The sequence below is a fragment of the Grammomys surdaster genome, unplaced genomic scaffold (genome assembly GCF_004785775.1).
Source record: "Grammomys surdaster isolate TR1022 unplaced genomic scaffold, NIH_TR_1.0 1164, whole genome shotgun sequence".
Lineage (NCBI taxonomy): Eukaryota > Metazoa > Chordata > Mammalia > Rodentia > Muridae > Grammomys > Grammomys surdaster.
The window spans coordinates 671379-697360 of record NW_021605583.1 but is presented as its reverse complement, the minus strand read 5'-3'; the positions used below and the strand labels follow the sequence as shown (position 1 = coordinate 697360).

Sequence of the window (25982 nt, the reverse complement as noted above, 5' to 3'; positions counted from 1 at the left end):
CCAGAGGCTGTGCTTCCCATGTCAATGAACATCCCCCTCCCTATAAACGACTCCTGGATTCTGTAATTACTCAGCAAATGTCATGTTTGCCACTGTGCTGTTAGTATAGCAAACAACTCCACACCAATGTAAATATTTTTCATGGCGCCCTTCCAGCTCTCTGACGCATGTGCTTCCAGATGCTCATGCAGGGGACGGGCGCATCATCTGTTAGGAGCCAAGCTCACAGGAGGCTGCCCAGAAGCCAGTGCCAGTCTGCTGAGAAATCCAGACTGCTCCTTGCATTAGAACCCACGTCTATGCTCCCTCACTAGAGACTGCTCACTATCTGCGTGGATTGGGAAATCAAGAACAGTGTTCCAGTGGTTTTCACAGAAGCCCTTAGTGCAAACATCACAAGGCCAGAAACAGCAGAGAAGCCAGTTGCCTTCAGGCAGGTCGCTGGACTGCGCTGGCCTCTGTCGCTTAATCTGTAAAATAAGAATATTGATCTCATCACCTAATCAAAATGAGGTTACTGTCATGAGTTACTGTCCTCTGAGCCAAGCAACTGCCATCTTGGGAGTTCAATCTGTGCCCTCTTGAAAAGATCATCCCAGCTGGGCTGATTGACAATTTATATTCCCTTCCAACAGAGAAACGGATTTTAAAAAGTGTGTTTCGGGTATTTGGTGGTGTTTTACACAGCCATGGGGTGGGGTGGGGGGACAAATTATGTCATCTGAAGGAAAATGCATAGAGCTGGACGTTATCATGTGAGACAAAACAAACTAAAGTCGAAAAGACAAGTGTGACATATTTCCTCTCACAGTGGAACCTAGACCTGAACACACATGTATAATACCTGGATACATTGTATACCATATCTATCAGATTGTAAATAATATATCATGTCATATATCACATGGAGGTAGAAAAAGAACTATGGTGAGGGGGAAAGGGAATTATGGGAAGCAGGAAGAAGGGATGGAGTAAGGGAGTGGGAGAGTAAGCAAACAAAAAAAAACAACAATGACAGAAAAAAATTCTTATTATCCACATTCTTGTGGGATGGCAGGCAGTATGAACTCTTAGAAGCAACTTGAAAACTTCCAGAAAGCTTTCAAATGCAGGACTGAGCCCAGGCCATGTGGATAATAACAAGCACCACATAGGCCTGGGCTATATAAGGAAGGTTGCTAAGTTGGCAGGCAAGCCAGTAAGCAGTGGCACTCTCCCATGGTCTCTGCTTCAGTTCTGGCCTCCAGGTTCCTGCCTTGAGTTCCTACCTTGGCTTTCCTCAGTGACAGACTATAGCTTGTCAGCCAAAAATCCCTTTCTTCCTCCAAATTGCTTTTGTTCCGTGTTTTATTACAGCAACAGAAAAGGAAACTAAAACAGTCTTGAAATTAGCAATTCCACAAATAATATATAAAACATCATCAAGAAAGAATAATATTATAGCAATTTGGGGGTTTTGATTTTGGCTTTACTCTGGCTAGTTTTATGCCAGCTTGAAACAGGCTAGAGTTATCTGAAAGGAGGAAACCCAAACACAGTTGTAAAAACTGCCTTCATAAGATGAGGCTGTAGGCAAGGCTATAGAGTACCTTCTTAATTAGTCAGTTAATTAGTTTCTTAATAATGTGGGAGGGCCCAGCCTATGGTGGGTGGGACCACCCCTGAGGTAGTTGTAATGGGGTCTATAAGAAAGGAAACTGATCAAGCCGTGGAGAGCAAGCCAGTAAGCAGCACCCTCCATGGCCTCTGCATCAGCTCCTGCCTCCAGGTCCCTTCCCTGCTTGAGTTCCAGTCCTGACTTCCTTCAGAGCTGGACTATGATCTGGAAGTGCAAGCCAAATAAACCCTTTCCTCCCCAACTTGCTTTTGCTCATAGTGTTTCATCACAGCAATAGAAACCCTGACTAGGACATGGGGGTTGGTTGGTTGGTTGGTTGGTTGGTTGCTTGCTTGCTTGCTTGCTTGCTTGCTTGCTTGCTTTATAACAGCACAACCCTAGAGAGAAGCCAAAACTCCACAATGCAGAGTTATTTAACTCAACAACTCCCACCCACCCCCACACAATGAAACAAAAGATATACCATATATGTGAGCCTATACGTAGCACAGTTATCAGTACATACATCTAAGTGATGCTCTCAGGAAATGCACAAGACAGTGGCAGCGTGCTGTGACTTGTGTGGAAAGAAAACACACATGCGCCTGCATTCAGTGCGCAAAGAATCAAGAAGAACACACAAGAGACCACTGTGAGGCTGCACGCAGCTGGCCTGCCCATCTGACACAGCTGTAGGCCGAGACTTCACCTTTCCTCTATCTCTTTGTGTGCCTCATGCTAAGTTTGTATTTTACTTACTAGGACACATCCAAGTAATAAATAATGAAAAGTTTAGCCCAGCCCTGAATCTCAACCTTTCTTGATGGTATATATCCTTTCTACCTATGTCATCATAATTTTTGACCAATACATAGCATTTTCTACATTTCACTGTGAGTACAGAATTCATATAAAACATAACTAACACGCTTAAAAACATATCTTGTGCCAACCCCCTTCCCTAATACTTTCTGTTCATTATTTCACTGATTTCTCTATGGCCTCTGGCAGTAGAGGCAGTTATAGCCAGATACCACAGATGGGGGCGCGGGGCACAGTAAGGGCACCAGGCCTAAGGCCACTAGCTGCAGGCTGGAGACATTGTCTGACTCCAAAACAATTTGACTCCAGTTCCAACTGCCTTCAAGTTGGCCTTAACAGCCTTACACCGTTGCTCACTCTCCCAACCCCCTCAGCACTCCACACACAGTACCTGCATATTTAGGGGACCTCAATGGTGCCTTTTGAATGGGTGGATAAGTGAGTGAACAATGCTCCTGCCATAACAACCTGAACACTATACTTCTAGGTCCTGTGCATGCTGTTCCCAGACACAGAGATGAATGCAGAAGAATGGGACTGCTTATAAACAGCCATAGGTTTCAATTACTGCCTGGAGAAAAATATGAAGAAAGAATTTACCAGTCTAACAAAGATGAAGGGGCTGGCAGTTTCACACAAGAAAGAATATTTTTAAGCAAAGATGCTGTAGCTTAGACAAGATCCCAAGATCCTCATCTGTCACTTCCACATGAAACACCTTACGTTTTAGTACTTGGAAATGTCAAAGAAGCAAACGCCTGGTTCCTGCCATACAGAACCCACAGGTTCCCTCCAGAAGCAGTAGCCTAGACAGGGTCATCCTACAGCCAGAGAGCTAGACAGGAGGGATCCCATCTGGGACCCCTCCCTTTTCAGCAAAGAAACAAAGGTTCTGATATCCATTATACGCCACCACCTCACATAGCTGATATGTTCACCTATGAGCCTCTTTTACAGTCTTACAGCAAATGCCCCTCAGGCTTCCGTTGACAACTTGAACCAAGGCCACAATTCTCATCTTACATGATTTATACGGGGTTTAAATAATAAATTGCATGGATGTTGCTCCAAGTAGGTCATTAAATAAATCAGTGTATAATTTATATAAATGAACCTAAATCGTGTATAGAAGGATTTCATTAGAAAATCTATCCTGTGGGTAGCTAAACTGGAGGACAGGTGGGAGCACGGCTGTTCTGGAAAAGTCCCTGCACCCGTGATCAAAGTCCAAGTACTCTGTGCCACAGGGCGATTCAGTCCTGCCACCCCGCTAACACTGCAGTCTTCAGGAAGATCGGCTTCCACCTCTGAGCACCCGATCTTGTAGCTCAACACAACACAACCACAGAGACTAAATCAGCCCCAGGCCAAGCCAGCTCCTGACCATATCCACGGCAGATCCCTGAATCAGAGAGGATGCCTTGTGCATTCTGAATGAGAGAGCCCCTGTGGTGCTTCTGCTGACTGCAGGCGCATCTCCTGCTTGAACCCAGGCCAGAAAACAAACCCATGAATCTTCAACTGCCAGGTGTATTCACATTGCCTTGGGCAGATGTCTGCCTGATGCTGCTGGCTGCAAGCTAATGCGGCCCCTGATCTCCCACAGAGCACATTCTAGCTTCCTCCTCTTCTTCCTCCTCTTCCTCCTCTTCCTCCTCTTCCTCCTCCTCCTCCTCCTCTTCCTCTTCCTCCTGCTCTTCCTCCTCTTCAGAGGTATAAATGATGGACTGATCCAATTCTCAAGGTCTTCTGTGGCCTCACTTAATGACAAGAACACACCCCTCCAGTATCATCAGCCCACAGAGAAAGGAACATTGTTAACCTAAACCTCCATCAGCCAGGACTTGGATCCTGAAGGCTGACCCCTAGCCTAGATATCATAGGAACAAGAATTTCAAAGGAGAGGAGAGGACCCCACACTCCTTTTTTTTTTTTAACTTTTGGGGTTTTTTGAGACAGAATCTCACTATGTAGCCCTGGTTGGCATAGAACCCACTTTATAAACCAGGCTGGTTCTGTAAGACTCTAGCAAGCAGAGCCTTAGTTTACCAGAGACCCCCTGAGTGAACCACATGGAGACGAGAGATCCTGCAAAATGCAAGAGGAATTTTTAATGTTCCAGCATGCTGGGGTCATCCTGCATCCCAAAGGGGAGGCGACCTCGTGCAACTTGTTCAGCAGACATTTAGGACATTAGGTCTCTAGGGGTAGTGGCCATTAGGCACAATGTGATTGGCAGAACAGTGACTTTTTAAACTGGTTGGTCTTTAGGGAATGAGGCAGCAAGGACCTCCCTTGTCTGTGTGTGGCCAATGGTCCATTGTTCATGTGCTCTGAACCCTCTCCCCACCTGCAGGTCAGTCCCCAACCCCTGTGGTCTGAGGAATGTTAATTAGCCTCTGTCTTCTGGAGTGGAGGGGTGCCTTAGCGTTCTATGACCTTTCTTTTCCAGGAGGGGAGGAGTCTGGTGGGATTTTCCTCTTCGGTTTCAGACTCACAGAGGTCCTCCAGACTCTGCCTCCTGTGTTGTTTCAGAAAGATCAGTACGGTGAACCTGAACAGTACACAAGATGAGCACGATATTCCAACAAAGTCCTCAAGGAGACATACACAGAGGGGGGGGGAGGGGAGGAGAGAGAGAGAGAGAGAGAGAAAGAGAGAGAGAGAGAGAGAGAGAGAGAGAGAGAGAGAGAGAGAGAGAATAAGAGAGAATATATCATGTGACTCCATCAATCCCACTAGCCTCTGCCTTAGTTAGGGTTTCTGTTGATGCAATGAAACCCCATGACCAAAACAGTAAGTTGGGAGGAAAGGGTTCCTTCGGCTTACCCCTTCACATCACTGTTCATCATCAAAGGACGTCAGAACAGAAAGTCAAATGTGGCTGGAACCTGGTGGCAGGAGTTGATGCAGAGGCTGTGGAGGGGTGCTGCGTACTGGTCTGCTCTCCATGGTTTGTTCAGCCTGCTTTCTTATAGAACCCATGACCACCAGCCCAGGGATGGCACTGTCCACAACGGACCCTCCCCTGTCAATCATTAATTAAGAAAATGTGCTACAGGCTTGTCTACGGCTGAACTTACAGAGGCATTTTCTTAACTGAGATTCCCTCTTCGCAGATGAGTCTGGCTTGTGTCAAGTTGACATAAAACCAGCCAGCACAGTGCTGAACCTACTTTCTTGGCTTTTTCTTACCTCACTACTAGGTTATTTTGCTTGATTGGGGTTATTGGGGTTATTTTTTGTCTGATCTGGTTTGAGGTGTGTGTGTGTGTGTGTGTGTGTGTGTGTGTGTGTGTTGGTTGGTTGGTTTTGGTTTGGGGTGATTCTCCTTGGTTTTCTTTGCTTTTTTTTTTGTGGTGGTATGTTTTATCTTTAACTTGGCTTTTTGTTTCTTTGAGACGTGGTCTCCTCAGGCAGGCTGGCCTCAGGCAGGCTGACCTCCAGTCATCGTCCCCCTACCCCCAAGTAGCAGACAACCACTCCCGATCCTTCTTTCTCCACCTCCCAAGAGCTGGAATGGCAGGTGTGCACCACTGAATCCAGTTTATAGTTGGAGTTTCTTTTTCTTGTTGTTCAGTAACACTTCAGTTCAAAACCCAGGACCTCAAGCGTGCTAGGTTAAGTGATCCCACCACTGAGCCTCAGCCTGCAGCCTCACACCCCACCTCCTGCCCTCTCTGACCCACTGTTGCTCTCCCTACACCACTTGCCTCCCTGATACCTGCTCTGGGAAGGCACATGCTCACTTTGGCATCTAAACTACACTGACACCCTGGAACCCTGCCCAGCTTACCGGTTCTCTCTTTTCCAGAAGACATACAGGAGTGCTTTGTTGGTGGTCTTTAAAGAGCCTCTTCACTCCCTGTGCCTGTCTGACACTCTTCCCTAAAACATGCCGACAGGCGACACCATTTACCAATGACCATTTGCCAAGGTAAGCCTGCTCAGGTCACAGCAGTGCTATAAGCATCTGCTGTGTGTGTCCGGCTTCTATGTCTCTTCAAATGATGTATCCCTTCTACAATGCCCATTCTCTCCTCTCCAGTATTCAATGACTCTCCTTCCTGCTAAGCACTGCCCAAACCCATTTTCCCTGGAAAGCTTTCCCAATGAGCCTCATCCAAGTTTTCCAGCACCTCCACTTCCAGCCCAGCTCAGTTCCCCGTTCCTACAGCAAATTACGTCATGAGGACACACTCAGTAACACCAGTCCAGGTACAGCTTTCAGGTGTGCGTCCTGACTCTCTGATGGTCTTCAGCGACAGAGATGGGGTAACTCACAGTCTACAGCATCCATGGGAGGAACTTTACACACAGTATGCACTCAATAAATTTAACTGTCTGACTAATCCAGAAGAAGCCATTAGCACCCAAACCCCCTCCACACAGGCCTCTAACTGCCCCCCTGAAAACTGCAGGCATTGTGAGCTCCAGGCCCTCCACCTGCTCCCGGCCACAAATTACAGCGCACTGTCGCGTGACTGACTCAACCCTCTGGCATGATCAGAGTGGGGATCAGGTGAAAGGCAGAGCTAAGGGCTGCAGGGTGTGATCTCAAAAGGTCAGGCCTGTCACAGAATCCATCATCAGAAGGCTCTGAATCCCCAAAGCAGGACGGGAACAGCCTCAGATCAACCTGGGCAGCAGCATGCCTTCGGCTCTCTGCTTCCTATTCCAAACCCTCCCTGCCATCAGCTTCAGGGACTATTCCTGGTTCCTACCTTGATCTCTCTCCCCATTGCTTTTAGCCATTGCTATCATTTGGATCTTAAGAGTGTTCTGAAGTCCCATGTGTTATAAAGGCTTAGTCCAAGTGGTGCGACCAGGAGGTGCTAGGACCTCTAAGAGAAAGTCAGATTACTGGAGGTGTGTGTGCTCTTCAGAGGGATACTGGAACTCCTGCCTCTCCTGCCTCTTTCACTTTTTGGCCCCATGAAGTGAGCAGGCCTCTGCTTCTACCAAGTTCCACTGTTGTGTATTGTCCTGTCAAGAACCAAGAGCTAACAATGTCGAGCAGCTGAAACCTGAGGAACAGTGAGCTGAGGTAAACCTTTACTGTCTTCGTTATTACAGTTATTTCTTTTCAGCAATGCAAAGCTGACTGTACAACTACTTTTCACAAACATGGCAAAGGAAAAATCCAAGCAGCTGAGAGATTTTATATATATATATATTTCCTTTTAACCAAAAAAATAAATAAATAAACATTCACTTAAGGCTCATAATTTATGCCCAGAACTGTGTAACTCTTACCTCATTGAACATATACAACAATTCCATTGGGTAAATTACATGTCCACTCCTGTTTTAAAGGGGGAACTGGGGCTAGAGAGACTAAGTATCTTGAGTCCATAAGTCTTCCTAAAGACTTCCTTCTGTTTCTGTACAAACAGAAGGAGTGTAGCTGGGACTGGGATCTGCATAGTCTTCACGCTAATGACGCATATTTCTCACACACCTTGCTGCCCCTTGAGATGGTTGAGATAACTCTCCAAACAGTAAAAAGAGCCCCGCCCGGACAGAAGCAAGTCAAGGGGGGCACGTCGAAAAGAAACTAAACACCAAGGGAGTTTAAGACTCCTAACGGCCACAGCACTGGAGAGATGACTCAGCAGCTGAGGACAATTACTGCTCTTACAGAGGACCCAAGTTCGGTTCCCAGCACCCACATTGGATGGCCTACATCCCCTGCAACTCCAGCTCCAGGAGGACTCCAAGCCTTTGGCTTCCTTGAGCACCTGCACTCTGGTTCACAGATGCACACAGGTACATGCACAAGTACACGTAATTTTAAAATAATAAAATAAATAATTTTTAAAAGACATTAGTAACGTTTACCAGACTCTGGCTCATCTATGTCCCAGATAAGATAGAACCGTGGGTTGGTGGAGACTGATGGCTTCAAGAATGGAGCTGCAGAGATGAGCTTTGAAAGCAACCCTGCAGTGCTGTGAGAACGGAGAAAAGGATCCAGCAGATAGACTTTACCTCCGCCGGCATCATCATTGGCTAATAACTTTTACTCTGTATCTGCTGCTGGATGTCGTGTATGTGATATGGGTTATCTAATTTCTGGGGGTGAAGGGGAGTGAGTGACTGTCTGCATTTGCACATGGGGTAGTGCAAGCATGCAGAAGCCAAAGGAGGACCTTGATGGATGGATTGAGTGGTTCATTGTGTGACCACAGTGGTGAGTACAGCTGCATCCCAGAGGATGGTTTTGTGTGCCTTTTATCACTCACTAGCTCATTCTTTTGAGATGGAACCTCTTACAGAACCTGAACCTTGACACTTTTGTCTAGGCTGAACGGCCATGGCACTCCCAAGGTCCGCCTGTCTCCTCCTCACAGTGTGTGCTCCAGGTAAACATGGCCATGCCTGGCTTTTAGGTGCTAGAGATCCAAACTGAAGCCCTCATGTTTGCACAGCCATCTCTCTAGCCCTGGTTTATCTAACTTAATCCTCACAACAACCCAAGAAAGGGTATTACCAGCCCACTGTCAACAGGAGACCAAGACACAGAAGGCTGCGACAACTGTCTCCAGACTTCACAGCTAGCAGACAGAAGGACAAAGGCAAAACCCCCATTTACTACCTCTTGAACATGAGTCTACAAAATCCAGAGAGCATTTCATTATCCAGCACTGAGTGACTCAGAGCTCCCAACACAGGCTCAGGACATTGGACTTTGGGTGAGCATGGAAGAACACCTCCCACAGAGAACAGAAGAGACCTGGATGCAGAGAGGTAGTCAAGTGTCAGCCATGGACAGTCCAGAGGGAGCAAAGCAGGAGGATGAAAGCATTCTGGCATCAGCCTGTAACCTAGAGGCCTCTGAAGGGCCAGCGGCACTTGGACACAGCCCTGAGCCCTTTCGTCTTATATTTGCCACATCCTGGTTTCATCCAAAGCTCCTCTCAAATAGTCACTAACCTGTGTGAGCAGAACTCTCTCGGAGCTGTGAGTTCTCAAGATCAAAACTAGCCCTGGAGTCTAGCAAGGAGCTTGAGCAGTGAAGAGTAGCAAACACAAGCATGAAACCTGGCATGATCCCCGACACTAGTGAAAAAGCAAAGGCCAGGGATGGGAGGACTATATGTATTTATGATTTCAGCACTGGTTAGGGTAGGAGGGAAGCTGAGACAGGAAGTCATCCCTGAAGCTTTCTGGCCAACCAGTGGAGGCTCATCAGCAAGTCCCAGGTCCCAGGAAGAGAATTTGTCTAAAAACAAGGTAGATGGCTCCTGAAAAATGAGCCTAAAGTCAGCTTTGGCTTCCATATGTGGGCATACACACACACAGACACACATAGACACACACAAACACACACAGACACACACACACACAGACACACAGACACACGTGCACACACACACATGCACACACATACACACACACACACAGAGACACACGCACACACATAGACACACACAGAGACACACACACACCTCAATTTTGGATTCCTTCTTCATGCTATATAAAATTCTTTGTGTTTTTGTCTGAGGAGGTTATTTGGCAAAGTATCTGAAAACCTCTACCAAGAGAAAGGTCTTGAATTTACACTTCTTTCCACACCTTGGAGAGAATTGTCATTTCAGTAGGAGAGGCACAAGAGCTGATTGTAATGCTGGGTGCACGCTGGGCTTGATGGCTGCAGGAACGGTCTGTTTGCATTAGGACACAGGCCTGGTAACCAGGGTAAGTGCTGATGACTGCATAGAAATTATAGTGAATTTCAGCCTGGAAAATTGAAGTTGTAATTGATCTCCATTTTCATATTCTTTTGGAGATTGCTGTAATATAATTATCATGAAAAATTCTGCAAATATATATGAAGCATTTGCAACATCAAATTATTGTGCTAGTATCTTAAAAATATGCCAGGTTTGTGGTTCAATAATCTCCTGCTGTCCACAGGGGGCTTATTCCAAGACTCCCAGGGGATGTCTGAAATAGCAAATAGTGCCAAACCCTGTGTGTATACATGCATAAAGATTACCCACTTATAGTTAAGCAGACAACAACTAATGATAAACTGAGGCATTAATTAATACAGTATTGAAATATCCATCATTAGGCAGAATAACTTGAACACAGCCCTGTGATGCCATGACCTGCCGCTAAGGGGCTGACCGGTAGGGAGCACAGAAATCACGGTTACACTGGACAAAGGATAAGTCACATACCAGGTAAGATGGAGTGAGGACACAAGAGATTTCATCAGACCACTCAAAATATCGCATGATTTAAAATGTACTGTTTCTTTCTGGTATTTCCCTTTTGATATTTCAGACTCCTGTTAACCAGGGAAAGCTGCCACCACCGTTTGTGTTGTGGTCAATGGCACAGTACAAGGAACTACCCTTTCCCATTTGGCACACACGGGAGCTACAAGGCTTCCCTTTTTATCTATGGCAAAGCCAGAGGAAGACCATCCAAGCTCCCCTTCTTTGCTTCATATATGAGCCATTGGACTGCTTCATTCCCAACTGTTCAGCTACAGCAGTAGGAGCAAAATGCTTGTTAGAGAACCTTGAGTTCTATCTGGGGATGTGACTCAGTCAGTAGCAAGCTTGCCTAGTATGCACATAGCCCTGGGTTCAATTCCCATCACCTCATAAACTCTACATGGTGGTGTCTACCTGTCATCTCACCTTTCAGGAGATGAAGGCAAGAGGATCAGAAATGCAAGGTCATTCCTGGCTTTATAATGAACTGAGGGCCAGCCTGGGCTATACAAGAACATACCAGAAAAAGAAAACTTGAATTAAGAAGGGTTTTTTTTTCCCTTTTCCCCAGGTCCTTGAACTTAGGCAATTCTAACCCTGAGCCAGCAGACAACCCTTCAAAGACAGTGTGTCCTCTGGGCAGATCATGTCTAAGCCATTGTCCTGATCCTGGCCGCACACAGCCAGCCCCCCTATCCAGCCTTGTTCCCTCCACTGTAAAAGAAATGATATTTTGCCTAACTTCTGAGACACTTGTGTATATTGTGGGCAGAGCATCTTTCCTATAACAAAAGGCCCTCTCCATTCCAAATCCTTGCAATAATTCTTCAAATAAAGCCAAGGTTACATTTTATTTAACAACCACAGGTACCAATGAATATGCTTGGACTATGAGAAGTGGCACAATTAGGAGGTGTGGCCTCCTTGGGATAGGTGTGGCCTTGTCAGAAGAAGTGTGCCACTTGTGTAGGTGGGCTTTGAGGTCTCCTGATGCTCAGGCTCTGCCCAGTGTGGAAAGAGAGCCTCTTCCTGGCTGCCTGCAGATGACAGTCTCCTTCTGGCTGCCTTTGGATGAAGATGCAGAACTCTCAGCTCCTTCTCCAGGACCATGCCTCTCTGGATGCCACCAGGTTTTCCTCCATGACAATAATGAACAAGCCTCTGGAACTGCAAGCCAGCCCCATTTAAATGTTTTTCTTTGTAAGAGTTGTCTTGGTCCTGGTGTCTCTTCACAGCAATGAAACCCTAAGTAAGACAGAGTAACACACCTTGCTGCAGCACAGTCTTTGGTCAGGATGTCCCAACTGCTCCAGGACCAAATCCTGCAGGGCACTCCTGTGGCCCCACGAACAAATGCTAACCAAGCCTTTCTTTCCCTGTGCTTTCATTTTCAAAGCATGCTGGTGGCCTCACATCCCTGAGTGTCTGACTGACTTAGCCCAGGTCATGTTCTTGGATCCAGAACAGGAAGATACTCCTAGGCTGGCATCCTAGGAATGAAGCAGTGGTCCACATCCCACAGATATCTCTCACAGGTTGAAGAGGGCTTATATCATTGAAGAGAGATGCCTGCTGTGGCTTCCTGTCTAGATCCTAGATTTCTGCTTGTTTTTCAGTATTGTTGTTAAATGATTCTCACTTAGGTCATGATATTTATAGAAAATTCACAGTGATGATGAGCTACTAAGGGCTTCCCAAAGCAATATGTGCCTTCACAGATGACTCTGCCCCTCTGCCCCACCTCCCTCTACCCCTTGTCTACACCTTGCCCTTTGATGAATCAGCCCAGGTGCTGAGACACAAAGGATTCTTTTGTGGACCAGTGAGGTCTTCAGTTCCTGACACTCTTCCCACAAGCCAGAGCCACTTGTCACAGAAGATTCGAGCCCCATGAGTCAGAAGAAAGAGAAGATGTCAGCATTAACCGGCTACCTGCTACTACCGGGACTTCTGCCAAAGGCCAGTGGGGATGGGCAATAAATTGTTGTGCAACATGCCAACATAGCAGCTGGTGACAAGGCGTGAGAGGAAGCCACCAAGCATGGGAATTTCAAGGACCCCTCGGCACACACCAAAATGAGAGTTATTGCAAATCCAGGTGTTCGGGTCTAATTGCACGAAGCAATTTGAAATGTTAATCTGCTTTTCCGAATCTCTCTCCTCTTGTGAGGAGTACAGAAGAGAGACTGGAGGCCAAGGCTTAACGGGGAAGAGAGGGAAGAGTAACTACCTTGTTTCTTTATTTACTTGTTCCTTCCAAATTGTTTGATAGTTTTTGAGCCACAGATTTGCAGAGCTAGGTGGTTAGAATTAACCTTGAACCATAGGTTCTATGTCCTGCTTGAGCCCGGCAGCAGTCAAACTGTGGCAAACTGGCCCCTGGCAGGGAGAGTGTGTGCATCTAGAAACTTGTCCAGGGATGCCTCTTGCATGGCACAGCAGCCAGGCATGCCTGTGGTTCACCCCGGGGCTCCCTTTAGTGCAGGATGAGTCAAATGCACCTGTTCTGAGAAGCTGTAAGCCCTGAGCATTAAGTGAACTTCAAAGTCAGACACACCACCTTCCCTTCTCTTCTATGTTCCTGCCAACTACGTGACCTGGGACGTGAGCTATAGTCTAGATACTGAGTGACCCCAAAGTCTGTGGTTCTATTCCCAGAGAGGTGCTATGAAGGAGTGCTGTGGATATCTAGAAGGAAAACCATGTAACCATGTAAAGTCCTTGGGTCATTGAAAATATACCCTTGAGAGGAATTATGGGATTCCAGCTTCTTCCTGTGTGTCCCCTCTGGCTATAGAATGAGCTGTTTGCTCTTCCATGTTCTCTAGCCATGATGCTGGGCCTCCCCACAGGCTCAGTCACCTGAACCCATCTTGGATTAGTACCAAGACTGTGAGCCAAAATAAAGCTTTTATCATTAAAAGTTCATTATCTCAGGTATTTACTTACCTGAGATACCTGGAAAGCTGGCTATCAAGGCATGGGTCTTAGCCTGTCTATGTTTCTTGGAGTCCCTGTTTCCTTCTTTATGGGAATGGGGTGACAAGGTAAGTATCAATTCAAAAAGAAAGGCTAATGTGAGTTTACAGTTTGAAGGGATACATTCTGTTTGTGGAAGGGACAGATGGAGGCTGCCTGCTTGCACTACCTCTTTACCCAGGGCCCTCTGTGGCTTAGAAGATGCTTTCCAGGGAGGACAATAAAATAGGAGATGTATGGATTTGCCTCTGCTCATAGAATCTTTGTTATATTTCTATTCTGAGACAGAATGAACAAGTCCTTCGGCAAACAGACTTCTTTGACCCACAGGCACCCCCCACTTACTTTGCCCACCCATCCTTTTACCCACAGCCCCTCTAAGACATTCCTTGTCTCCTACCCCTAAGTTCACTGAATTCTAGAAAAGGCCAAAGAACATGTTCTGTGGATTCAGTTTGGCTCAAACCACAATTAGGAGTCTTCACTAGTTCCTTAGCTTAAAAAAAAAAAAATAGTTCTCCAGTGCAGGACTGTGGACTGTGAGAGGAAGCCTGGTAAGGTTGAGCCAATGGCTTGAAGCCCTGGAGACCCTTAAGCGGCAGTAGGAGCTTCACCTGCTCCTGACACCAGGCCCCTGTCACATAGCCATAGCCCCCCATGGATTCATGGCCATCAGTCATATAAGGGTCATGCCCTAAGTCCTTCCATGTGTAGATGAGGCATCCCTAACATCTCAGACCAAGACAATAGGAAAAGAGACCTGTGGTCATGTAGGCTCAAGACAAAGATCTCCATGCTAATGAGGTACCTAGAGGCCCGGAGGGTGATGCCAATAAGATTTCCTTCCCAGACATTCCTCCCTGCAAAAGGTATTTAATCTTAGGTTTACCCTGGGAAGTGGGGTATGGTTTTACGCATTCATATTCCACCATGACAATAAACGGTTTGGAACCACAAACTGTCTCTTTTCACCAAGATCCACTGTGGGGGGCTACAGAGACCGCCTTCGCCTACACAGCCACAGTCTAATCTCCCACAGAAGGCCTCTCTGCTCCCAGCCACAAATGCCATCAAGCCAAGGACAATCACCTTGGGACTAGATGGAGCTCCTCCTTCCCACTCTCTTGGCCCGGGGCTAGACACAGGCCGAGCCCCACCCCACCCCCAATCCATTCTCTGCTCTTCTGCGACTCCCAATGGCGCCTGGATATCCAAGAGCCTGAGAACCCCAAGGCCTCCCTCATCCCAGGGACCCCAGAACCAGCTCAGGTTTTCCCACCCATGGAGCTTCTCTGCACTTCCCTACGGCCCAGCACCCACCCATGGGGGCCCACAACTCTACACTCCAGACATGAGCAAGGCCTAAGCCTATGCTCATGGACCTAACTGTGAAGAGTTAATTCTTTGTCAAACGCCTTAACAGTTCCTGGATGGTAGAATCTTCCAGAGCCCAGGATGCAAGGAACCTACCTATGCAGCCTGAGCACCCTGCTGAAACCCTCTGGACTCCTGACATTGTGTCAGGTTCATCCCATGTTCCCATCTGACCTATGCTGGGGAATCCAAGAACACCTGCTCCTTAAATAGCCAAGTAACCCTACAGAGACACCTGAAACGTGTGCCTGCCACTCGGGGATGGCCTTAAAAGAGTCTCCCAATATCAGCCCAATTTTGACCTGCACCCCCACTCACCCACACCCCACTAACGCAGACAACTTCCTCATAGCTTCAGGCTCTGAATTTTGCTTTTGTTTTTGTTTTTTAAGTTGTCCTTGGGCTACATGGGATTTGACAGAAAAGTGTTTGGAGCCCAAAACCTGCAAATCAAAGGGCATGCCTGGCAGTCCCTTCTGTCTCTGTGACATCTTCATTGGAAGCAGAAAGTGTAGTTCAGAGAACACTGACAGCTGCAGACCCTCCAGCAGGAGGCCAGGAGCCCACAGTCCCTCCAAATGGCAAATTCTGCTGTTCCCTCGTCACCTTCAGTGGCCTGCAGGCTGCCACCTGGAGCCTTGCTGGCCTTTGTTCCCTTCCACAAACTCACAGGCAGCCAGGCGTGTTCTGCTGACACAGGTGCCACGCCAAGGAGCTGGGAAGGTGATACAAAGTAAAAAGATACAAAGTAAAAAGAATAATCCCTAATGAGAGGGTAAAGGGAGCATGAGCCCTTCTTCCCTCGAAAACATCCCATCCTCCTAGCAAGAGTTTAACTGCTCTACCTGAAGACACAAAAACATGTACCACTGCCCTACTCACTGTAACTCCCCTGCTTTTCCCTCCCGCTTCCTTCTGCAGCCCTTCCCAGCTAGTACTTTCTGTACTTCCTGTGAGGTTTAGTCCTGAGAATCCCTGCATGTGAGGAATCCTTTAAAACAACCCTGAAAGGGGAAGTGTGGCATAGTTGATAGCATGCGCATGCTTGCCTAGCGTGTATAGCACCTTGGGTCCTGTCTCAGCATCACACAAACCAGGTACAGATGCCTGCAGTCTGACCACTCAGGAAGCGAAGGGCTTTACAAAGCGCTGAAGTTGATTCTACTTAAGAAAAAATCATAGCCAGGCATGGTGGTGTCAATTTGAGATCAATGCCTGCTAAGTAGCCATACTTTGTTGAAAGTAGGGGAGGGATTTAACAGGGAGAGGAAGCAATGACAGAAGAGTGCTGCGGAAGAGGCGATGAAGGGATAGTGGATCTCAGCAGAGCTGGGCTCTGAAGCATTAGTGGGTTTTGTTTTGTTTTGCTTTGTTTTGTTTTGTTTTGTTTTGTTATTGGTGGTGATGGTTGTTTGTTTTTGCCATTCACTAGCTTCTGCCATTTGCATCAAACAATGCAGAAGCTAAGGACCTGATCTGAGGTAGGCTTGTGCACCAGCCCACCTGTTGTTTCTGTGGACCCTGCTTCTTTGGAGTTAGTCGCTAACCTTCTCTCTGATCATCGGACACCTGGGACCTGGTCCCAGCTTCAGCAGACTTAAAAGAATCCCTTTCTCACTCACTATGTGTAGGACTGTTTTCCAGCAAAGCCTCTCAAGTAAAGCCACCCTCCCGAAGACTGTGGTGTGAGATAAATTGTCCGCCCCAGCCCAGAGACCCAGCATCGCCTCTCTCCTGTTAACCTCGAATCATTTCAAAACAGATTCAGTAAAAACAATGAACTTTATATCCCCTTTCACGACCTTTTCATCCTTGCATCTCTAGTTTTAACTCTGGCGTTTTCTTGTGGTGGGTGCGTGCACAGATGTAGTTAATAGAGTGAACACCACCTCGTGAAACACTCGTGGCCGTGCAACTGTGTTGGAGTTCCTCGAGATGTATAGGGTCTGTGACAGAGCAAGTGTGTGTTTGAGTGGCTCTGTTAATCTAGCTGTGTGGTGTTTCTGTTGGTGAATTCATTGTAATAAAGCTGTCTTTGTATTTAAAAACCAGCAAAAAGTGTAACTGCACCGTAGGAATTCCAAAAACGTTCAAGAATCAAAGTCCACTTAAAAGAATTGGCATAATGCACATAACAGAATAGGTGTGCAGAAGTCAAAAGGATGAATTAGATCAGTAAAGCTGAGACAAAAATAATCTCCAGGATATACTATTTAGCTTGTGGCAAAAGTCCAGTTGCCCTAAGGGGACAAGGTCATCCCCTGCCTAGCAAGGAAGGGCTACCCATTAATCACCAGAACTAATGCTGGCAAAGCATGCCTCCCGGCTGACGGCCAGATCCAAATGGTTAAGCACAGTGAGACAGGCTTTGGGGATAGTTTTGTTCCTGGAAAAATCAAAGCTGTTTCCTTCTGAACTGAAACCTGACCACGGTCGAAAAGAATAAAGACAGGCACAATTTTTTGTGTGTATTTGTGCTTCTCAGGGAGACAAAGCTGTTGGCTTGAGATCAAAACTAGGAAGTTTCTTAGCACATGGAGGTAGGGACTATGCATGTTCACGTGTGTGCATGTGTGTGAAGGCAAAGGCCTATATCAAGGGTCTTTCCCTTGAGTGCCATGGTTTTATAAGATTTGTTTTTAATATTAACTTAATTACCTGTTGATTTACTTGTGTAGATCTCTCTCTCCCTCCCTCCCTCCCTCCCTCTCTCTCTCTCCCTCTCTCTCTCTCTCTCTCTCTCTCTCTCTCTGTATACAGATACCCTCACCAACCAGAAGAGGCATCACTTGGCCATCTGAGGTATCTTCCCAGCCTCCAGTCATCTTTATTTCCTTCTTTCTACATCTCTTAATTAAAAATTTAAGAAGGAGAAGGAGAAGGAAAAGAAGGAGGAGGAAGAAGAAAAGGAGGAGGAGGAAGAAGGGGGAGGAGGAGAAAAGGAGGAGGAGGAGGAGGAGAAGGAGGAGGAGGAGGAAGTAGTAAAGTCTAGGAGATTCCATTCCTAGAAAGGACAGACACAGAGAGCTGCTGTGTTATGTGAGTCTACATTTCAAATGGAAGTCGTGCACCCTCAGGGGAGATTCGAGGAGTGAGATGCACAGCAGGAGAGTGCTTCACGAGCCAAAGCTTTTCCCTTTTGCCTGAATCCAAATATTCTTGCCATTCTTCTGTGCTAGAAACCCCATGGCTACCTCAGCAGCCCAAGACGTGGACTGCCACATGCTCACTTTGGACTACGACTATTCTCTAATCTTTGGGCAGGCAAATGGGTGTGTGGATATAGACTGGATTTCCCAATATGCCTGCTAATGGGTATGGAAAATAGGCCAAGTCACAAGAAAAGAAAGGGCTAGTGAGATAACCTAGTGGGTACATGTTGGAATGCTGTTAAGGTCACAGTCTACCAAGTCCTAAGAAAGTCCCCTAGCTTGGTGTAAAATGGAGGGCTTTCTTTCTCAGTGGGGCTTCCGTTTCTCTGCTGATCTTATCTGGAGAGCACCTCTAAGCACAAGTGCCTGGCCTTATCTGGAAAATGGCCCTGCACGGAACTTCCTGCAGATGCTGTGTGATTCAGCACATAAGCACTTCCTGTCACATGATAATTAGGTACTGTGCTATGACCAATCAGTCCTTCCCACCTGTAACCCCCAAAGAACCTCTGAGGACAGTCACATAGTCCATGGCCAGATTACAAGTCCAACTTTCTCTCTCCTGATAAGAAACTCCCCAGCAAGTTTTTGAGATTCCTCTTCACCCTAGGCAATAATGTATATCCACCCTGGAAGCCCCTCCCCACTCTCCAAGATCTGCACAGCCCTTGTTCGTCCTGAATAAAGTTGAGCTGTCTCACTGAAGCGGATCTGAAGTCAATATCCTCAGGGCTGATGGCCAACAGCCCCCTAGGAGAAGGGAGGGCCACAGGGAAAGGCATGTGCAGAGTTTCTGAGTTCGGTCTCATGGGATGGAAGCAGCAGCTGGAGGCCTTGGGACCACAGATCACTGGGCAAGTGCTGATGAATCCTTGCTTCAACTGATCAGAAGACGAGCTATATGTGTGAGCACAAAAGCACAGCTATTCTAAGAGTCTCAATACCAGCACTTGGAAGCCGGAGGCAGACGGATCTCTATGAGTTAGAGGCCACCCTGGTCTACAAAGTGAATTTCAGGACAGCCAGGGCTACACGAAGAAAACACTTCTCAAAAGGAGGGTGGGGTTGACTTGTGTTCCTATCTTTCAAATGCAAAATCTCATTGTTGAAAAGACAAAACTGTAGTTTTGGAAAACACACAGTTGCTAGGAGTTCAGGTGAAGGGGGTATAACTATGAAGGGGCCATGTGTGAGAGTTTGTGGGGCTTAAGAAATGATTCTGTAACCTCTTTGTGTTGGTGTGACTCCATGAATGTGTGAAAAAAACTCATGTATTGTAAGCTCAAGCTTATAAAATGGTAGCTTGAATTAAATTTCAAAAGGTCTCTGTCTCTAAGATAATTTCTAAGGTGTCTAAAATAAATGGGCCCATGGGGTAGTTCATTGAAACACTAACAAGGGATGTACAGCCACTCCTTTTAGGTTCTAGGAATCAGGAATGATGATAACTATACCCACAGAGGCCACTGTGTCATTCAGAGATGGCAATGGGAATGACCTCTTAGGTCACACGGTCCAAGCAGCTGGACAAAAACAAATCCTAAGAGCTGTTAGATCCTGTACAGGGCATTTTCTGTACATGGTGAGTCACTGGACAACTTCAAAGTAAACAAAATGAACCAACAAAGAGAAAAGGAAAACATGATGTTTGTTCACTCTAAGCAGTTGACCCTAAGAATCTTCCCATCACTCCTCCCTTCATCACTCTCCAATCACTCCTCCCATCACTCCCATCACTCCTCCCTTCATCATTCACTCTTCCCATCACTCCTCCCACCACTCTTCCCATTGCTCTTCCCATTGCTCCTCCCATCACTCCTCCCTTCATCACTCACTCCTCCCATCACTCCTCCCATCACTCCTCCCATCACTCCTCCCTTCATCACTCCTCCCATCACTCCTCCCCTCATCACTCCTCCCATCACTCCTCCCATCATCACTCCTCCCATCACTCCTCCCATCATCACTCCTCCCATCACTCCTCCCATCATCACTCCTCCCATCACACCTCCCACCACTCTTCCCATTGCTCTTCCCACTGCTCCTCCCATCACTCCTCCCTTCATCACTCCTCCCTTCATCACTCCTCCCATCACTCCTCCCTTCATCACTCCTCCCATCACTCCTCCCCTAACTCAAATAAAAGTAAAATAAAAGCATTATGGTCTGTTTTCTACACATAGCTTCTCAAAGGCTTCCAGTGACTTCCAGAAACCTAGGAGCAAGCAAAGAGTTAGACAAGAAGCTAGGACACAAGAAGAGACATGCATGGAATTAAATCCTTCATCAGCACAGAGCAAGATAACAGAGTCAAAGTTGAGAATTAATGAAAGCCCAAAATTGGGGATTTCTCACTCATGTACGTTTGGGGATTGAGATTGGTGCCCAGTGTATCAAAACTCACCCCACGACACTCTTGATGACTCCGTAGATTCCCCTTGCCTCTCCCGTGCTCCAGAAGTGGTGTAGTTTATAATTTAGACCACTTCTCAGCCCACCAAGGACCTCGACCCCAGCTCCGAGAGATGATTCTCAAGCAAAGTGCAGCTAGCCACTTGAAGCACCCTCTCTGTCTTGCTCATCTGCCTCTGGACATTTTCCCCTTGGTTTTAGGAGCAAAGAACTCAAGTACTCTAAAAGTAGACAGTAGCCCTCAACTATCAGAGTCAAGAAATAGATGGGCGGGGGGTTGTCTGGAGAAATCTAATCAGTTAAGAGCATCAGCTGCTTTTTTCAGGAGACCAGGGTTCAATTCCCAGCACCCATATAGTGGCTAACAACTGTCTTTAACACCAGTTCCACAGGATTTAATGCCCTCTTATGGCTGCCATGGGTACTGCATGCATATGGGATGTAGCTGGATAGTTCCCCTCCCCCCAACATTTACCATAAACTCGGTAATTTGGGAGGAGCTAATGTGGAAGGAGTAAGGAGAGGAGGAGGAGCTAAGAGGCAGAGATGTAGGAGCCATGGAGAGCTACGCATATAGCGAGAGCAGTCCTGGGTAACAACTTATATCTAGGTTAGTTAATTGGTTAACACTTCCAATTGTGTGGGCATCTTGATAATTGAGCATTACCAAGTATATAAAGCTATTGGATAATCTTTAAATATTAGAATCTCATTTCTACCGGGTACCGTGTGGATGGTGTGATGGTCTGGGCTCAGCCCAGCCTTGTGGAGACAGCGTGGTAGATTGGCAGAGCCATCTCCCACTCTGGCTTCTCGTGGATGCAGGGCCGGTGTTCTGGCCAGCCTGGGCCAGCGGCCTTGGCCATGGCAGCAGCGAGAACAGCGGCCACTCGTGGCCTCAGGCCTTGCCTAGTCGGGAAGATGGCGATTCCGTAACACAAGACAGATCGGGTGCTGCCATTTAAAATATTACATAAACGTGGGAGGCAAGCATACAGGTAAGATACACACAAACATAAATTAGAAATAAAAATAAATAGGAAAGGAAAGAAAGGAGCAAACACATCAGCTCCCCAGTGGGATGATAGCACTCCCAACAGGTCCTCAGCAGGCCTGAGAGCCCAGGTCCCACTTGAGCTACCAGCCACATGCTGCCCGATTTCCCCCAGCCTCCTTTTCACACATAAACCCACTGCTCCCAAGCCCTTATTATAGGCCCGGTCTCCAGTAAACATCTGCCAAGACACATAGCTGGACTACTCTCACCCCTTGCATCCTGAGAACCATCGTGGCACATAATTAGACATTTCCATCAAATGCACTGACTGGAAAAAGTGAAACCTCTTAATGTCAGTAACTAGACTAAGGGACTTTGGGCGTTTCTAATTAGGAGGCTACAGCTACTTCTCTTTGCCACTTCAGGAAGTTCCGGGTTTCCCCTTTGCACATGCGCAGTCCTCTAGCTGGGACTGCCCAGGGCCCTCAGATGTAACCAGCAGTCCTGACCACCTCTCTCGTTGCCCTGTTTTGTGTAACAAGCCCCAGGAGGTTGGCACTGTAAGCCTTGCAGTGACCATCAGAGGGCTGGAAACTCTTTCACTGATGCAGGAGGTGAAAGGGCTTCGAAGAGCAGTGTTTACAAACTACATCCGACTGGCACCAGGTGGCACCTCCGTCTTCCCTCCCTCGCCGATCTGTTCCAGCCTGTCACCTCCCAGCCACAACTGCTCAGGTTAAGAAGCATCGAGATGGAAACTTGCCACTTGATTAAGATAAAAATAAAATAATCAAAATATGTACCATGTTCCTCCCCAGAACAGATGGCCGGGGAGCTTGCCTCATAACACGGAACATCGAAAATGAATCAGAGGCTCATCTTCCCGCATAATCACTAACGCGCTCGATGTTTGTGCAACAGCCAGGCGGGAGTTGGAGACGCTATCGGCGAAGGTTGAGAAATGACAAGGAAACCACTCGTATCACAAGCCACTCAGTCTGTGGGGTAACACTAGTCTCCGTCAGACCCCCTGTCGGTACGAGGCTACGAGCATGTGAAATAAATGACAGATGTTTCTAGAAGGTTCGAAGCACCCCTTCATCACACGGTGCCCATTAATGCTCCTTCCAAAGAATGTCCCCGCTGCTTTGTGCATTTTATCTCACGGAGACATCCCAGTCTAGACACTTGTCACCCCACCCCAGCGACAACACCCAAACCCATTGTACCACGATTTATGTGTTTGCGTGTTTCCACTCCCTGGAGCTCCTTGAAAGCAGAGATCATTTCTTACATAACTTGATAAGCCGGGGCCTAGCAAAGACCTAAATCAATGTTTGGTGAATAAATGAATAAAAATAATCAGAATTATTCAGAGTCTCTTAGTTTGGCTGGCTTCCTCTGCCATAGTCACTCCATTCTACTTTTCAAAACCTTCAATAAGACAGATTTGTCTGTGCTATGAAATTATTTCTAAAATATATAGAAAAATAAAAAGATAGATACAGAATAATGTGTACTAAAGACGTAGATAATTGATTCATAATGATATGACACACATACACACAGACACAGACACACACACACATTCAATATTCTTGAGCTATCTAAGGTGTACACAAGGAAGTCACTCATGTGCCACCCTCTCCCTCTCTGTGTGTGTGTGTGTGTGTGTGTGTGTGTGTGTTCCTCAATATTTCCAAGATACCCAAGAGAGTGAAAAAATAATTCAAAGAAGGGTCCCAGGGAAGGTAAAGAAGCTGTTTTTTATTTATGTAAAAAAAACATAAATATTCTGGACCCCTAATTTTAACCTTGCATATGAATTTCTCCTTTTCAATTTAAAAGTCGTTACTAATAATCATTTTAAGACTCACTAGTTAAATGGCTCCCCTGCTTAAACATATTCAACGATCGCCTGTTTCCCTCAAGTTATGCTCTGAATCCCCAGCTTGATTTATTAACCTTTGCTTGATTAAACTCTCTGTAGACCCTCTCATGAGTTAAGGAAGTCTCTGTGCCTCAGGATCACGCGTATCATCAGGGCCGTTCACAGATACCCCTGTTCACCTTTCAGCCATGGGGCACGACTGTATTCCTCTGCTTCTCTGGAACTAACAGTGTCGCACCCTTGCTGGGCATGGGTCTGCAGTGATAGAAGCAGACAGAGCCTACAGTAAACGTCTATAAGGATGTGTCCTTGACCCTTGCCTCTTGGCATCTGTCTGTGTGGCCTCCTCCCTGAGCGTAGGCTGAACTTGGTGGCTGGTGCATAGCGAGAAGACCATAGCAAAAGCAGTGTTCACTCCTCCTCCCTCTCCTCTGCCCGCTTCCCACATCCACACTTATCCTAACGAAGGTCATCAAGCAAGAAACTACAGTTGCCCTCCAGCCTCCAATGCAGAGAATCCTGCCAATGACCACGTGAATGAACTTGGAAGTGGATCCTGGGCCCAGTTGGAACTTGAGATAACCACGTCCCCAGGAGACACTTTGACTGCGGTCTTATTAAAGAGCCTGAGCCAAAAATCCAGCTAAACCACATCCAGATCCCTGACTTCAAAATGGTGGCGTGGTAGTACGTGTGCTGTACAGCAGTAGAGTCACTGACCCTTGCTCTCCCTTTGATGGATGTGTGGGAGATAGTCAAAGAAGACGTCTCTGACTGGACATGGTGGCTCATGCCTGTAATTCCAGCACCTGAGAGAGAATTGAGTTCTAGGGCAGCCTGGGCTACACAGAGAGACCCTGCAGAAGACAGAGCAAGAGTAAGACAGCTCATGTGTTTAAATAAACATTCTTTTTTTTTTTTTTTGACTAAGCCTTGATTTTTATTACTTAAAAAAATGCATATTTATTTTGCTTTCTGACTCTGTGCTTGTGCCTTCAACACTTTCACAACCATTTTCTGCTCCTCAATAAGGAAAGCCTGCTTGATCCTGTCTCGGACACACTTGGCACACATGGAGCCACCGTAGGCCCCGCTGACATGCTTCTTTGTCTTAGACACTCTCATAAGGACTTTGGGTCTCACAGCACGAACCCCTCGCAGTCTGCCTGGGCACACACCACATGCAGATTTGGGTGCCTTCCCAACCTTCTGGGTGTAAAGGTAAACAATCCTGTTGCCAGGGGTTCGAGACAGCCCAGTTTTGTTAGAGGCTGTGTTGTAGGAAAGCCTACGACGGTATGTCAAATGCTGGACCATCTTGAGCACCCTTCACTCTAAGCACAGTCCCCGGAAGAGCTTAAATAAACATTCTTAAGAGAACAGAGGAATGACTTTGCTATTTCCAGTGTCAGGTGCCAAGCCAGATGCTATAGGGTCATTTTTTAACTTTCAAACCAGCCTCCCAGCTTCCATTTTCCTCACTTTGCAAATGGGCAAACTGGAACACAGAGAGGGTTTAAGTCATTTGTCTGAGACCAGGGCACGAGCAAACAGCAAGCATAACAACAAGCACAGATCTGCCCCTCTCTAGAGCCCGTTTCCACTGTGCCAGCACATGTGGACTCTACCTTGCAGGCACACGTGGACTCCCATACGGGTACACACAGAACCCACCATGCCGGCACACAGGAAATGGATCTTCAGGGACAAAGATCATGAGGAAAACCTGGGGTCAGCTTCTAGCTCCACACACAGCTTCCTGCCCACAGCTCCAAAGAGAGCGTGAGGAAGCTACCCACAGATCACCTTCTCCCTCAGCTGAGGCCCATCCTGACCCATCCTCAGGAAAGGCTAAAATTTGCTGGAAGCAGTATCAAATGAGAAGGAGGAGGGTGGTGTTCCTGGTTCAATAGATGCTCAAGACTTTCAAGACAGCAACAGGGAGCACTAAGCCAAGCTGCGGCTCTTCTGAGCTGAGGGTCTATATGGACTCCACACTTACCCGTGAAATGGTCCTTGTCTCCAGACCCCTCCAACAGGAGCCAAGAAAACACTGGAAGAACTAATGGGCCATGAGCCACGCCATCTCCCATGTGACTCCTCTATCTAAGCAACACCATACTCTGAGTCTACATCCCTAAGAATCACCTCAGTATTTTGATTCAAACCCACGATAAACTCATGGATTCAACAAAAGAAGAAATTGATGTTTTAATACAACTCATTATGGCATCTTTATTAACCGCAGAAATAGAAAGAGGATATAAAATAGAAAGATTAGTTTAAAATCAACACTGGTAAGGGCAGCACACGATGCCGTGAACATTAATTGCTAGGTAGTCTCATTACTGATTAAATAAGAAATCTCAAATACCATTAAACAATTGTGATTAAATGCACGTCATCCTAATTGAATGTGTGGTTTATTGCCTTCCTCTGAATCGGCAGGTCACCTTCCTGTTTTGTGCCTTTGGAAAGGGCACATTTATGCGGTAACAGCATTGTGCCGTTATTTCTGAGAGCCTGA

The 25982-nt window shown here is 46.8% G+C and overlaps 1 pseudogene; it reads right to left on the bottom strand.

Annotated features, from left to right (window-relative positions):
- Window positions 1-24379: 24379 nt before the first annotated feature.
- LOC114635137 lies at window positions 24380-24772 on the bottom strand (annotated as a pseudogene).
- Between the last annotated feature and the right edge of the window lie 1210 nt (window positions 24773-25982).